Consider the following 15,521-nt stretch of genomic DNA (forward strand, 5'->3'; position numbering starts at 1 on the left):
AAATTCTCCACACTGATGCATCTGGGAGCAAAAATGTTACAGAACATTACGTTAAGGGTACAATTTGCTACAATTTTTGTAGTAAAAGTTTTTCTGTATTATGCTCCGGATACCGTTTTTTTTCAACACTCTTCTATTTTACACATTCTTGAAAAATTCTCCACACTGATGCATCTGGGAGCAAAAATGTTACAGACCATTACGTTAAGGGTACAATTTGCTACAATCATTGTAGTAAAAGTTTTTCTGTATTATGCTCCGGATACCGTTTTTTTTTTCAACACTCTTCTGTTTTACACATTTTTGAAAAATTCTCCACACTGATGCATCTAAGAGCAAAACTGTTACAGACCATTACGTTAAGGGTACAATTTGCTACAATTTTTGTACTAGAAGTTTTTCTGTATTATACTCCGGATACCGTTTTTTTTCAACACTCTTCTATTTTACACATTTTTGAAAAATTCCCGATATTGATGCATCTGGGAGCAAAAATGTTACAGACCATTACGTTAAGGGTACAATTTGCTACAATTTTTGTAGTAAAAGTTTTTCTGTATTATGCTCCGGATATCGTTTTTTTTTCAACACTCTTCTATTTTACACATCCTTGAAAAATTCTCCACACTGATGCATCTGGGAGCAAAAATGTTAGAGACCATTACGTTACGGGTACAATTTGCTACAATTTTTGTAGTACAAGTTTTTCTGTATTATGCTCCGGATATCGTTTTTTTTCAACACTCTTCTATTTTACACATTCTTGAAAAATTCTCCACACTGATGCATCTGGGAGCAAAAATGTTAGAGACCATTACGTTACGGGTACAATTTGCTACAATTTTTGTAGTACAAGTTTTTCTGTATTATGCTCCGGATACCGTTTTTTTTCAACACTCTTCTATTTTACATATTCTTGAAAAATTCTCGATATTGATGCTTCTGGGAGCAAAAATGTTACAGACCATTACGTTAAGGGTACAATTTGCTACAATTTTTGTACTACAAGTTTTTCTGTATTATGCTCCGGATACCGTTTTTTTTCAACATTCTTCTATTTTACACATTCTTGAAAAATTCTCGATATTGATGCATCTGGGAGCAAAAATGTTACAGACCATTACGTTAAGGGTACAATTTGCTACAATTTTTGTAGTAAAAGTTTTTCTGTATTATGCTCCGGATATCGTTTTTTTTCAACACTCTTCTATTTTACACATTCTTGAAAAATTCTCCACACTGATGCATCTGGGAGCAAAAATGTTAGAGACCATTACGTTACGGGTACAATTTGCTACAATTTTTGTAGTACAAGTTTTTCTGTATTATGCTCCGGATACCGTTTTTTTTCAACACTCTTCTATTTTACACATTCTTGAAAAATTCTCGATATTGATGCATCTGGGAGCAAAAATGTTACAGACCATTACGTTAAGGGTACAATTTGCTACAATTTTTATAGTACAAGTTTTTCTGTATTATGCTCCGGATACCGTTTTTTTTCAACACTCTTCTATTTTACACATTCTTGAAAAATTCTCCACACTGATGCATCTGGGAGCAAAAATGTTAGAGACCATTACGTTACGGGTACAATTTGCTACAATTTTTGTAGTACAAGTTTTTCTGTATTATGCTCCGGATACCGTTTTTTTCAACACTCTTCTATTTTACACATTCTTGAAAAATTCTCCACACTGATGCATCTGGGAGCAAAAATGTTAGAGACCATTATGTTACGGGTACAATTTGCTACAATTTTTGTAGTACAAGTTTTTCTGTATTATGCTCCGGACACCGTTTTTTTTCAACACTCTTCTATTTTACACATTCTTGAAAAATTCTCCACACTGATGCATCTGGGAGCAAAAATGTTACAGAACATTACGTTAAGGGTACAATTTGCTACAATTTTTGTAGTAAAAGTTTTTCTGTATTATGCTCCGGATACCGTTTTTTTTCAACACTCTTCTATTTTACACATTCTTGAAAAATTCTCCACACTGATGCATCTGGGAGCAAAAATGTTACAGACCATTACGTTAAGGGTACAATTTGCTACAATCATTGTAGTAAAAGTTTTTCTGTATTATGCTCCGGATACCGTTTTTTTTTTCAACACTCTTCTGTTTTACACATTTTTGAAAAATTCTCCACACTGATGCATCTAAGAGCAAAACTGTTACAGACCATTACGTTAAGGGTACAATTTGCTACAATTTTTGTACTAGAAGTTTTTCTGTATTATACTCCGGATACCGTTTTTTTTCAACACTCTTCTATTTTACACATTTTTGAAAAATTCTCGATATTGATGCATCTGGGAGCAAAAATGTTACAGACCATTACGTTAAGGGTACAATTTGCTACAATTTTTGTAGTAAAAGTTTTTCTGTATTATGCTCCGGATATCGTTTTTTTTTCAACACTCTTCTATTTTACACATCCTTGAAAAATTCTCCACACTGATGCATCTGGGAGCAAAAATGTTAGAGACCATTACGTTACGGGTACAATTTGCTACAATTTTTGTAGTACAAGTTTTTCTGTATTATGCTCCGGATATCGTTTTTTTTCAACACTCTTCTATTTTACACATTCTTGAAAAATTCTCCACACTGATGCATCTGGGAGCAAAAATGTTAGAGACCATTACGTTACGGGTACAGTTTGCTACAATTTTTGTAGTACAAGTTTTTCTGTATTATGCTCCGGATACCGTTTTTTTTCAACACTCTTCTATTTTACACATTCTTGAAAAATTCTCGATATTGATGCATCTGGGAGCAAAAATGTTACAGACCATTACGTTAAGGGTACAATTTGCTACAATTTTTGTAGTAAAAGTTTTTCTGTATTATGCTCCGGATACCGTTTTTTTTCAACACTCTTCTATTTTACACATTCTTGAAAAATTCTCCACACTGATGCATCTGGGAGCAAAAATGTTACAGACCATTACGTTAAGGGTACAATTTGCTACAATCTTTGTAGTAAAAGTTTTTCTGTATTATGCTCCGGATACCGTTTTTTTTCAACACTCTTCTGTTTTACACATTTTTGAAAAATTCTCCACACTGATGCATCTAAGAGCAGAACTGTTACAGACCATTACGTTAAGGGTACAATTCGCTACAATTTTTGTACTAGAAGTTTTTCTGTATTATGCTCCGGATACCGTTTTTTTTCAACACTCTTCTATTTTACACATTTTTGAAAAATTCTCGATATTGATGCATCTGGGAGCAAAAATGTTACAGACCATTACGTTAAGGGTACAATTTGCTACAATTTTTGTAGTAAAAGTTTTTCTGTATTATGCTCCGGATATCGTTTTTTTTTTCAACACTCTTCTATTTTACACATTCTTGAAAAATTCTCCACACTGATGCATCTGGGAGCAAAAATGTTACAGAACATTACGTTAAGGGTACAATTTGCTACAATTTTTGTAGTAAAAGTTTTTCTGTATTATGCTCCGGATACCGTTTTTTTTCAACACTCTTCTATTTTACACATTCTTGAAAAATTCTCCACACTGATGCATCTGGGAGCAAAAATGTTACAGACCATTACGTTAAGGGTACAATTTGCTACAATCATTGTAGTAAAAGTTTTTCTGTATTATGCTCCGGATACCGTTTTTTTTTTCAACACTCTTCTGTTTTACACATTTTTGAAAAATTCTCCACACTGATGCATCTAAGAGCAAAACTGTTACAGACCATTACGTTAAGGGTACAATTTGCTACAATTTTTGTACTAGAAGTTTTTCTGTATTATACTCCGGATACCGTTTTTTTTCAACACTCTTCTATTTTACACATTTTTGAAAAATTCTCGATATTGATGCATCTGGGAGCAAAAATGTTACAGACCATTACGTTAAGGGTACAATTTGCTACAATTTTTGTAGTAAAAGTTTTTCTGTATTATGCTCCGGATATCGTTTTTTTTTTCAACACTCTTCTATTTTACACATTCTTGAAAAATTCTCCACACTGATGCATCTGGGAGCAAAAATGTTAGAGACCATTACGTTACGGGTACAATTTGCTACAATTTTTGTAGTACAAGTTTTTCTGTATTATGCTCCGGATATCGTTTTTTTTCAACACTCTTCTATTTTACACATTCTTGAAAAATTCTCCACACTGATGCATCTGGGAGCAAAAATGTTAGAGACCATTACGTTACGGGTACAATTTGCTACAATTTTTGTAGTAAAAGTTTTTCTGTATTATGCTCCGGATACCGTTTTTTTTCAACACTCTTCTATTTTACACATTCTTGAAAAATTCTCCACACTGATGCATCTGGGAGCAAAAATGTTACAGACCATTACGTTAAGGGTACAATTTGCTACAATCTTTGTAGTAAAAGTTTTTCTGTATTATGCTCCGGATACCGTTTTTTTTCAACACTCTTCTGTTTTACACATTTTTGAAAAATTCTCCACACTGATGCATCTAAGAGCAGAACTGTTACAGACCATTACGTTAAGGGTACAATTCGCTACAATTTTTGTACTAGAAGTTTTTCTGTATTATGCTCCGGATACCGTTTTTTTTCAACACTCTTCTATTTTACACATTTTTGAAAAATTCTCGATATTGATGCATCTGGGAGCAAAAATGTTACAGACCATTACGTTAAGGGTACAATTTGCTACAATTTTTGTAGTAAAAGTTTTTCTGTATTATGCTCCGGATATCGTTTTTTTTTTCAACACTCTTCTATTTTACACATTCTTGAAAAATTCTCCACACTGATGCATCTGGGAGCAAAAATGTTACAGAACATTACGTTAAGGGTACAATTTGCTACAATTTTTGTAGTAAAAGTTTTTCTGTATTATGCTCCGGATACCGTTTTTTTTCAACACTCTTCTATTTTACACATTCTTGAAAAATTCTCCACACTGATGCATCTGGGAGCAAAAATGTTACAGACCATTACGTTAAGGGTACAATTTGCTACAATCATTGTAGTAAAAGTTTTTCTGTATTATGCTCCGGATACCGTTTTTTTTTTCAACACTCTTCTGTTTTACACATTTTTGAAAAATTCTCCACACTGATGCATCTAAGAGCAAAACTGTTACAGACCATTACGTTAAGGGTACAATTTGCTACAATTTTTGTACTAGAAGTTTTTCTGTATTATACTCCGGATACCGTTTTTTTTCAACACTCTTCTATTTTACACATTTTTGAAAAATTCTCGATATTGATGCATCTGGGAGCAAAAATGTTACAGACCATTACGTTAAGGGTACAATTTGCTACAATTTTTGTAGTAAAAGTTTTTCTGTATTATGCTCCGGATATCGTTTTTTTTTTCAACACTCTTCTATTTTACACATTCTTGAAAAATTCTCCACACTGATGCATCTGGGAGCAAAAATGTTAGAGACCATTACGTTACGGGTACAATTTGCTACAATTTTTGTAGTACAAGTTTTTCTGTATTATGCTCCGGATATCGTTTTTTTTCAACACTCTTCTATTTTACACATTCTTGAAAAATTCTCCACACTGATGCATCTGGGAGCAAAAATGTTAGAGACCATTACGTTACGGGTACAATTTGCTACAATTTTTGTAGTACAAGTTTTTCTGTATTATGCTCCGGATACCGTTTTTTTTCAACACTCTTCTATTTTACACATTCTTGAAAAATTCTCGATATTGATGCATCTGGGAGCAAAAATGTTACAGACCATTACGTTAAGGGTACAATTTGCTACAATTTTTGTAGTAAAAGTTTTTCTGTATTATGCTCCGGATACCGTTTTTTTTCAACACTCTTCTATTTTACACATTCTTGAAAAATTCTCCACACTGATGCATCTGGGAGCAAAAATGTTACAGACCATTACGTTAAGGGTACAATTTGCTACAATCATTGTAGTAAAAGTTTTTCTGTATTATGCTCCGGATACCGTTTTTTTTTTCAACACTCTTCTGTTTTACACATTTTTGAAAAATTCTCCACACTGATGCATCTAAGAGCAAAACTGTTACAGACCATTACGTTAAGGGTACAATTTGCTACAATTTTTGTACTAGAAGTTTTTCTGTATTATACTCCGGATACCGTTTTTTTTCAACACTCTTCTATTTTACACATTTTTGAAAAATTCTCGATATTGATGCATCTGGGAGCAAAAATGTTACAGACCATTACGTTAAGGGTACAATTTGCTACAATTTTTGTAGTAAAAGTTTTTCTGTATTATGCTCCGGATATCGTTTTTTTTTTCAACACTCTTCTATTTTACACATTCTTGAAAAATTCTCCACACTGATGCATCTGGGAGCAAAAATGTTAGAGACCATTACGTTACGGGTACAATTTGCTACAATTTTTGTAGTACAAGTTTTTCTGTATTATGCTCCGGATATCGTTTTTTTTCAACACTCTTCTATTTTACACATTCTTGAAAAATTCTCCACACTGATGCATCTGGGAGCAAAAATGTTACAGACCATTACGTTAAGGGTACAATTCGCTACAATTTTTGTACTAGAAGTTTTTCTGTATTATGCTCCGGATACCGTTTTTTTTCAACACTCTTCTATTTTACACATTTTTGAAAAATTCTCGATATTGATGCATCTGGGAGCAAAAATGTTACAGACCATTACGTTAAGGGTACAATTTGCTACAATTTTTGTAGTAAAAGTTTTTCTGTATTATGCTCCGGATATCGTTTTTTTTTTCAACACTCTTCTATTTTACACATTCTTGAAAAATTCTCCACACTGATGCATCTGGGAGCAAAAATGTTACAGAACATTACGTTAAGGGTACAATTTGCTACAATTTTTGTAGTAAAAGTTTTTCTGTATTATGCTCCGGATACCGTTTTTTTTCAACACTCTTCTATTTTACACATTCTTGAAAAATTCTCCACACTGATGCATCTGGGAGCAAAAATGTTACAGACCATTACGTTAAGGGTACAATTTGCTACAATCATTGTAGTAAAAGTTTTTCTGTATTATGCTCCGGATACCGTTTTTTTTTTCAACACTCTTCTGTTTTACACATTTTTGAAAAATTCTCCACACTGATGCATCTAAGAGCAAAACTGTTACAGACCATTACGTTAAGGGTACAATTTGCTACAATTTTTGTACTAGAAGTTTTTCTGTATTATACTCCGGATACCGTTTTTTTTCAACACTCTTCTATTTTACACATTTTTGAAAAATTCTCGATATTGATGCATCTGGGAGCAAAAATGTTACAGACCATTACGTTAAGGGTACAATTTGCTACAATTTTTGTAGTAAAAGTTTTTCTGTATTATGCTCCGGATATCGTTTTTTTTTTCAACACTCTTCTATTTTACACATTCTTGAAAAATTCTCCACACTGATGCATCTGGGAGCAAAAATGCTAGAGACCATTACGTTACGGGTACAATTTGCTACAATTTTTGTAGTACAAGTTTTTCTGTATTATGCTCCGGATATCGTTTTTTTTCAACACTCTTCTATTTTACACATTCTTGAAAAATTCTCCACACTGATGCATCTGGGAGCAAAAATGTTAGAGACCATTACGTTACGGGTACAATTTGCTACAATTTTTGTAGTACAAGTTTTTCTGTATTATGCTCCGGATACCGTTTTTTTTCAACACTCTTCTATTTTACACATTCTTGAAAAATTCTCGATATTGATGCATCTGGGAGCAAAAATGTTACAGACCATTACGTTAAGGGTACAATTTGCTACAATTTTTGTAGTAAAAGTTTTTCTGTATTATGCTCCGGATACCGTTTTTTTTCAACACTCTTCTATTTTACACATTTTTGAAAAATTCTCGATATTGATGCATCTGGGAGCAAAAATGTTACAGACCATTACGTTAAGGGTACAATTTGCTACAATTTTTGTAGTAAAAGTTTTTCTGTATTATGCTCCGGATATCGTTTTTTTTTTCAACACTCTTCTATTTTACACATTCTTGAAAAATTCTCCACACTGATGCATCTGGGAGCAAAAATGTTACAGAACATTACGTTAAGGGTACAATTTGCTACAATTTTTGTAGTAAAAGTTTTTCTGTATTATGCTCCGGATACCGTTTTTTTTCAACACTCTTCTATTTTACACATTCTTGAAAAATTCTCCACACTGATGCATCTGGGAGCAAAAATGTTACAGACCATTACGTTAAGGGTACAATTTGCTACAATCATTGTAGTAAAAGTTTTTCTGTATTATGCTCCGGATACCGTTTTTTTTTTCAACACTCTTCTGTTTTACACATTTTTGAAAAATTCTCCACACTGATGCATCTAAGAGCAAAACTGTTACAGACCATTACGTTAAGGGTACAATTTGCTACAATTTTTGTACTAGAAGTTTTTCTGTATTATACTCCGGATACCGTTTTTTTTCAACACTCTTCTATTTTACACATTTTTGAAAAATTCTCGATATTGATGCATCTGGGAGCAAAAATGTTACAGACCATTACGTTAAGGGTACAATTTGCTACAATTTTTGTAGTAAAAGTTTTTCTGTATTATGCTCCGGATATCGTTTTTTTTTTCAACACTCTTCTATTTTACACATTCTTGAAAAATTCTCCACACTGATGCATCTGGGAGCAAAAATGTTAGAGACCATTACGTTACGGGTACAATTTGCTACAATTTTTGTAGTACAAGTTTTTCTGTATTATGCTCCGGATATCGTTTTTTTTCAACACTCTTCTATTTTACACATTCTTGAAAAATTCTCCACACTGATGCATCTGGGAGCAAAAATGTTACAGACCATTACGTTAAGGGTACAATTTGCTACAATTTTTGTAGTAAAAGTTTTTCTGTATTATGCTCCGGATACCGTTTTTTTTCAACACTCTCCTATTTTACACATTCTTGAAAAATTCTCCACACTGATGCATCTGGGAGCAAAAATGTTACAGACCATTACGTTAAGGGTACAATTTGCTACAATCTTTGTAGTAAAAGTTTTTCTGTATTATGCTCCGGATACCGTTTTTTTTCAACACTCTTCTGTTTTACACATTTTTGAAAAATTCTCCACACTGATGCATCTAAGAGCAGAACTGTTACAGACCATTACGTTAAGGGTACAATTCGCTACAATTTTTGTACTAGAAGTTTTTCTGTATTATGCTCCGGATACCGTTTTTTTTCAACACTCTTCTATTTTACACATTTTTGAAAAATTCTCGATATTGATGCATCTGGGAGCAAAAATGTTACAGACCATTACGTTAAGGGTACAATTTGCTACAATTTTTGTAGTAAAAGTTTTTCTGTATTATGCTCCGGATATCGTTTTTTTTTTCAACACTCTTCTATTTTACACATTCTTGAAAAATTCTCCACACTGATGCATCTGGGAGCAAAAATGTTACAGAACATTACGTTAAGGGTACAATTTGCTACAATTTTTGTAGTAAAAGTTTTTCTGTATTATGCTCCGGATACCGTTTTTTTTCAACACTCTTCTATTTTACACATTCTTGAAAAATTCTCCACACTGATGCATCTGGGAGCAAAAATGTTACAGACCATTACGTTAAGGGTACAATTTGCTACAATCATTGTAGTAAAAGTTTTACTGTATTATGCTCCGGATACCGTTTTTTTTTTCAACACTCTTCTGTTTTACACATTTTTGAAAAATTCTCCACACTGATGCATCTAAGAGCAAAACTGTTACAGACCATTACGTTAAGGGTACAATTTGCTACAATTTTTGTACTAGAAGTTTTTCTGTACTATACTCCGGATACCGTTTTTTTTCAACACTCTTCTATTTTACACATTTTTGAAAAATTCTCGATATTGATGCATCTGGGAGCAAAAATGTTACAGACCATTACGTTAAGGGTACAATTTGCTACAATTTTTGTAGTAAAAGTTTTTCTGTATTATGCTCCGGATGTCGTTTTTTTTTTCAACACTCTTCTATTTTACACATTCTTGAAAAATTCTCCACACTGATGCATCTGGGAGCAAAAATGTTAGAGACCATTACGTTACGGGTACAATTTGCTACAATTTTTGTAGTACAAGTTTTTCTGTATTATGCTCCGGATATCGTTTTTTTTCAACACTCTTCTATTTTACACATTCTTGAAAAATTCTCCACACTGATGCATCTGGGAGCAAAAATGTTAGAGACCATTACGTTACGGGTACAATTTGCTACAATTTTTGTAGTACAAGTTTTTCTGTATTATGCTCCGGATACCGTTTTTTTTCAACACTCTTCTATTTTACACATTCTTGAAAAATTCTCGATATTGATGCATCTGGGAGCAAAAATGTTACAGACCATTACGTTAAGGGTACAATTTGCTACAATTTTTGTAGTAAAAGTTTTTCTGTATTATGCTCCGGATACCGTTTTTTTTCAACACTCTTCTATTTTACACATTCTTGAAAAATTCTCCACACTGATGCATCTGGGAGCAAAAATGTTACAGACCATTACGTTAAGGGTACAATTTGCTACAATCTTTGTAGTAAAAGTTTTTCTGTATTATGCTCCGGATACCGTTTTTTTTCAACACTCTTCTGTTTTACACATTTTTGAAAAATTCTCCACACTGATGCATCTAAGAGCAAAACTGTTACAGACCATTACGTTAAGGGTACAATTTGCTACAATTTTTGTACTAGAAGTTTTTCTGTATTATGCTCCGGATACCGTTTTTTTTCAACACTCTTCTATTTTACACATTTTTGAAAAATTCTCGATATTGATGCATCTGGGAGCAAAAATGTTACAGACCATTACGTTAAGGGTACAATTTGCTACAATTTTTGTAGTAAAAGTTTTTCTGTATTATGCTCCGGATATCGTTTTTTTTTTCAACACTCTTCTATTTTACACATTCTTGAAAAATTCTCCACACTGATGCATCTGGGAGCAAAAATGTTAGAGACCATTACGTTACGGGTACAATTTGCTACAATTTTTGTAGTAAAAGTTTTTCTGTATTATGCTCCGGATACCGTTTTTTTTCAACACTCTTCTATTTTACACATTTTTGAAAAATTCTCGATATTGATGCATCTGGGAGCAAAAATGTTACAGACCATTACGTTAAGGGTACAATTTGCTACAATTTTTGTAGTAAAAGTTTTTCTGTATTATGCTCCGGATATCGTTTTTTTTTTCAACACTCTTCTATTTTACACATTCTTGAAAAATTCTCCACACTGATGCATCTGGGAGCAAAAATGTTAGAGACCATTACGTTACGGGTACAATTTGCTACAATTTTTGTAGTACAAGTTTTTCTGTATTATGCTCCGGATACCGTTTTTTTTCAACACTCTTCTATTTTACACATTCTTGAAAAATTCTCCACACTGATGCATCTGGGAGCAAAAATGTTACAGACCATTACGTTAAGGGTACAATTTGCTACAATTTTTGTAGTAAAAGTTTTTCTGTATTATGCTCCGGATACCGTTTTTTTTCAACACTCTTCTATTTTACACATTCTTGAAAAATTCTCCACACTGATGCATCTGGGAGCAAAAATGTTACAGACCATTACGTTAAGGGTACAATTTGCTACAATCTTTGTAGTAAAAGTTTTTCTGTATTATGCTCCGGATACCGTTTTTTTTCAACACTCTTCTGTTTTACACATTTTTGAAAAATTCTCCACACTGATGCATCTAAGAGCAAAACTGTTACAGACCATTACGTTAAGGGTACAATTTGCTACAATTTTTGTACTAGAAGTTTTTCTGTATTATGCTCCGGATACCGTTTTTTTTCAACACTCTTCTATTTTACACATTTTTGAAAAATTCTCGATATTGATGCATCTGGGAGCAAAAATGTTACAGACCATTACGTTAAGGGTACAATTTGCTACAATTTTTGTAGTAAAAGTTTTTCTGTATTATGCTCCGGATATCGTTTTTTTTTCAACACTCTTCTATTTTACACATTCTTGAAAAATTCTCCACACTGATGCATCTGGGAGCAAAAATGTTAGAGACCATTACGTTACGGGTACAATTTGCTACAATTTTTGTAGTACAAGTTTTTCTGTATTATGCTCCGAATACCGTTTTTTTTCAACACTCTTCTATTTTACACATTCTTGAAAAATTCTCCACACTGATGCATCTGGGAGCAAAAATGTTACAGACCATTACGTTAAGGGTACAATTTGCTACAATTTTTGTAGTAAAAGTTTTTCTGTATTATGCTCCGGATACCGTTTTTTTTCAACACTCTTCTATTTTACACATTTTTGAAAAATTCTCCACACTGATCCATCTGGGAGCAAAAATGTTACAGACCATTACGTTAAGGGTACAATTTGCTACAATTTTTGTAGTAAAAGTTTTTCTGTATTATGCTCCGGATATCGTTTTTTTTTCAACACTCTTCTATTTTACACATTCTTGAAAAATTCTCCACACTGATGCATCTGGGAGCAAAAATGTTAGAGACCATTACGTAACGGGTACAATTTGCTACAATTTTTGTAGTACAAGTTTTTCTGTATTATGCTCCGGATATCGTTTTTTTTCAACACTCTTCTATTTTACACATTCTTGAAAAATTCTCCACACTGATGCATCTGGGAGCAAAACTGTTACAGACCATTACGTTAAGGGTACAATTTGCTACAATTTTTGTACTAGAAGTTTTTCTGTATTATGCTCCGGATACCGTTTTTTTTCAACACTCTTCTATTTTACACATTTTTGAAAAATTCTCGATATTGATGCATCTGGGAGCAAAAATGTTACAGACCATTACGTTAAGGGTACAATTTGCTACAATTTTTGTAGTAAAAGTTTTTCTGTATTATGCTCCGGATATCGTTTTTTTTTTCAACACTCTTCTATTTTACACATTCTTGAAAAATTCTCCACACTGATGCATCTGGGAGCAAAAATGTTAGAGATCATTACGTTACGGGTACAATTTGCTACAATTTTTGTAGTACAAGTTTTTCTGTATTATGCTCCGGATACCGTTTTTTTTTCAACACTCTTCTATTTTACACATTCTTGAAAAATTCTCCACACTGATGCATCTGGGAGCAAAAATGTTAGAGACCATTACGTTACGGGTACAATTTGCTACAATTTTTGTAGTACAAGTTTTTCTGTATTATGCTCCGGATACCGTTTTTTTTCAACACTCTTCTATTTTACACATTCTTGAAAAATTCTCCACACTGATGCATCTGGGAGCAAAAATGTTACAGACCATTACGTTAAGGGTACAATTTGCTACAATTTTTGTAGTAAAAGTTTTTCTGTATTATGCTCCGGATACCGTTTTTTTTCAACACTCTTCTATTTTACACATTCTTGAAAAATTCTCCACACTGATGCATCTGGGAGCAAAAATGTTACAGACCATTACGTTAAGGGTACAATTTGCTACAATCTTTGTAGTAAAAGTTTTTCTGTATTATGCTCCGGATACCGTTTTTTTTCAACACTCTTCTGTTTTACACATTTTTGAAAAATTCTCCACACTGATGCATCTAAGAGCAAAACTGTTACAGACCATTACGTTAAGGGTACAATTTGCTACAATTTTTGTACTAGAAGTTTTTCTGTATTATGCTCCGGATACCGTTTTTTTTCAACACTCTTCTATTTTACACATTTTTGAAAAATTCTCGATATTGATGCATCTGGGAGCAAAAATGTTACAGACCATTACGTTAAGGGTACAATTTGCTACAATTTTTGTAGTAAAAGTTTTTCTGTATTATGCTCCGGATATCGTTTTTTTTTTCAACACTCTTCTATTTTACACATTCTTGAAAAATTCTCCACACTGATGCATCTGGGAGCAAAAATGTTAGAGACCATTACGTTACGGGTACAATTTGCTACAATTTTTGTAGTACAAGTTTTTCTGTATTATGCTCCGAATACCGTTTTTTTTTCAACACTCCTCTATTTTACACATTCTTGAAAAATTCTCCACACTGATGCATCTGGGAGCAAAAATGTTACAGACCATTACGTTAAGGGTACAATTTGCTACAATTTTTGTAGTAAAAGTTTTTCTGTATTATGCTCCGGATACCGTTTTTTTTCAACACTCTTCTATTTTACACATTTTTGAAAAATTCTCCACACTGATGCATCTGGGAGCAAAAATGTTACAGACCATTACGTTAAGGGTACAATTTGCTACAATTTTTGTAGTAAAAGTTTTTCTGTATTATGCTCCGGATATCGTTTTTTTTTCAACACTCTTCTATTTTACACATTCTTGAAAAATTCTCCACACTGATGCATCTGGGAGCAAAAATGTTAGAGACCATTACGTAACGGGTACAATTTGCTACAATTTTTGTAGTACAAGTTTTTCTGTATTATGCTCCGGATATCGTTTTTTTTCAACACTCTTCTATTTTACACATTCTTGAAAAATTCTCCACACTGATGCATCTGGGAGCAAAACTGTTACAGACCATTACGTTAAGGGTACAATTTGCTACAATTTTTGTACTAGAAGTTTTTCTGTATTATGCTCCGGATACCGTTTTTTTTCAACACTCTTCTATTTTACACATTTTTGAAAAATTCTCGATATTGATGCATCTGGGAGCAAAAATGTTACAGACCATTACGTTAAGGGTACAATTTGCTACAATTTTTGTAGTAAAAGTTTTTCTGTATTATGCTCCGGATATCGTTTTTTTTTTCAACACTCTTCTATTTTACACATTCTTGAAAAATTCTCCACACTGATGCATCTGGAAGCAAAAATGTTAGAGACCATTACGTTACGGGTACAATTTGCTACAATTTTTGTAGTACAAGTTTTTCTGTATTATGCTCCGGATATCGTTTTTTTTCAACACTCTTCTATTTTACACATTCTTGAAAAATTCTCCACACTGATGCATCTGGGAGCAAAAATGTTAGAGATCATTACGTTACGGGTACAATTTGCTACAATTTTTGTAGTACAAGTTTTTCTGTATTATGCTCCGGATACCGTTTTTTTTCAACACTCTTCTATTTTACATATTCTTGAAAAATTCTCGATATTGATGCTTCTGGGAGCAAAAATGTTACAGACCATTACGTTAAGGGTACAATTTGCTACAATTTTTGTACTACAAGTTTTTCTGTATTATGCTCCGGATACCGTTTTTTTTCAACATTCTTCTATTTTACACATTCTTGAAAAATTCTCGATATTGATGCATCTGGGAGCAAAAATGTTACAGACCATTACGTTAAGGGTACAATTTGCTACAATTTTTGTAGTAAAAGTTTTTCTGTATTATGCTCCGGATATCGTTTTTTTTCAACACTCTTCTATTTTACACATTCTTGAAAAATTCTCCACACTGATGCATCTGGGAGCAAAAATGTTAGAGACCATTACGTTACGGGTACAATTTGCTACAATTTTTGTAGTACAAGTTTTTCTGTATTATGCTCCGGATACCGTTTTTTTTCAACACTCTTCTATTTTACACATTCTTGAAAAATTCTCGATATT

Source organism: Onthophagus taurus, chromosome 6 (genome assembly GCF_036711975.1).
Source record: "Onthophagus taurus isolate NC chromosome 6, IU_Otau_3.0, whole genome shotgun sequence".
Taxonomy (NCBI): domain Eukaryota; kingdom Metazoa; phylum Arthropoda; class Insecta; order Coleoptera; family Scarabaeidae; genus Onthophagus; species Onthophagus taurus.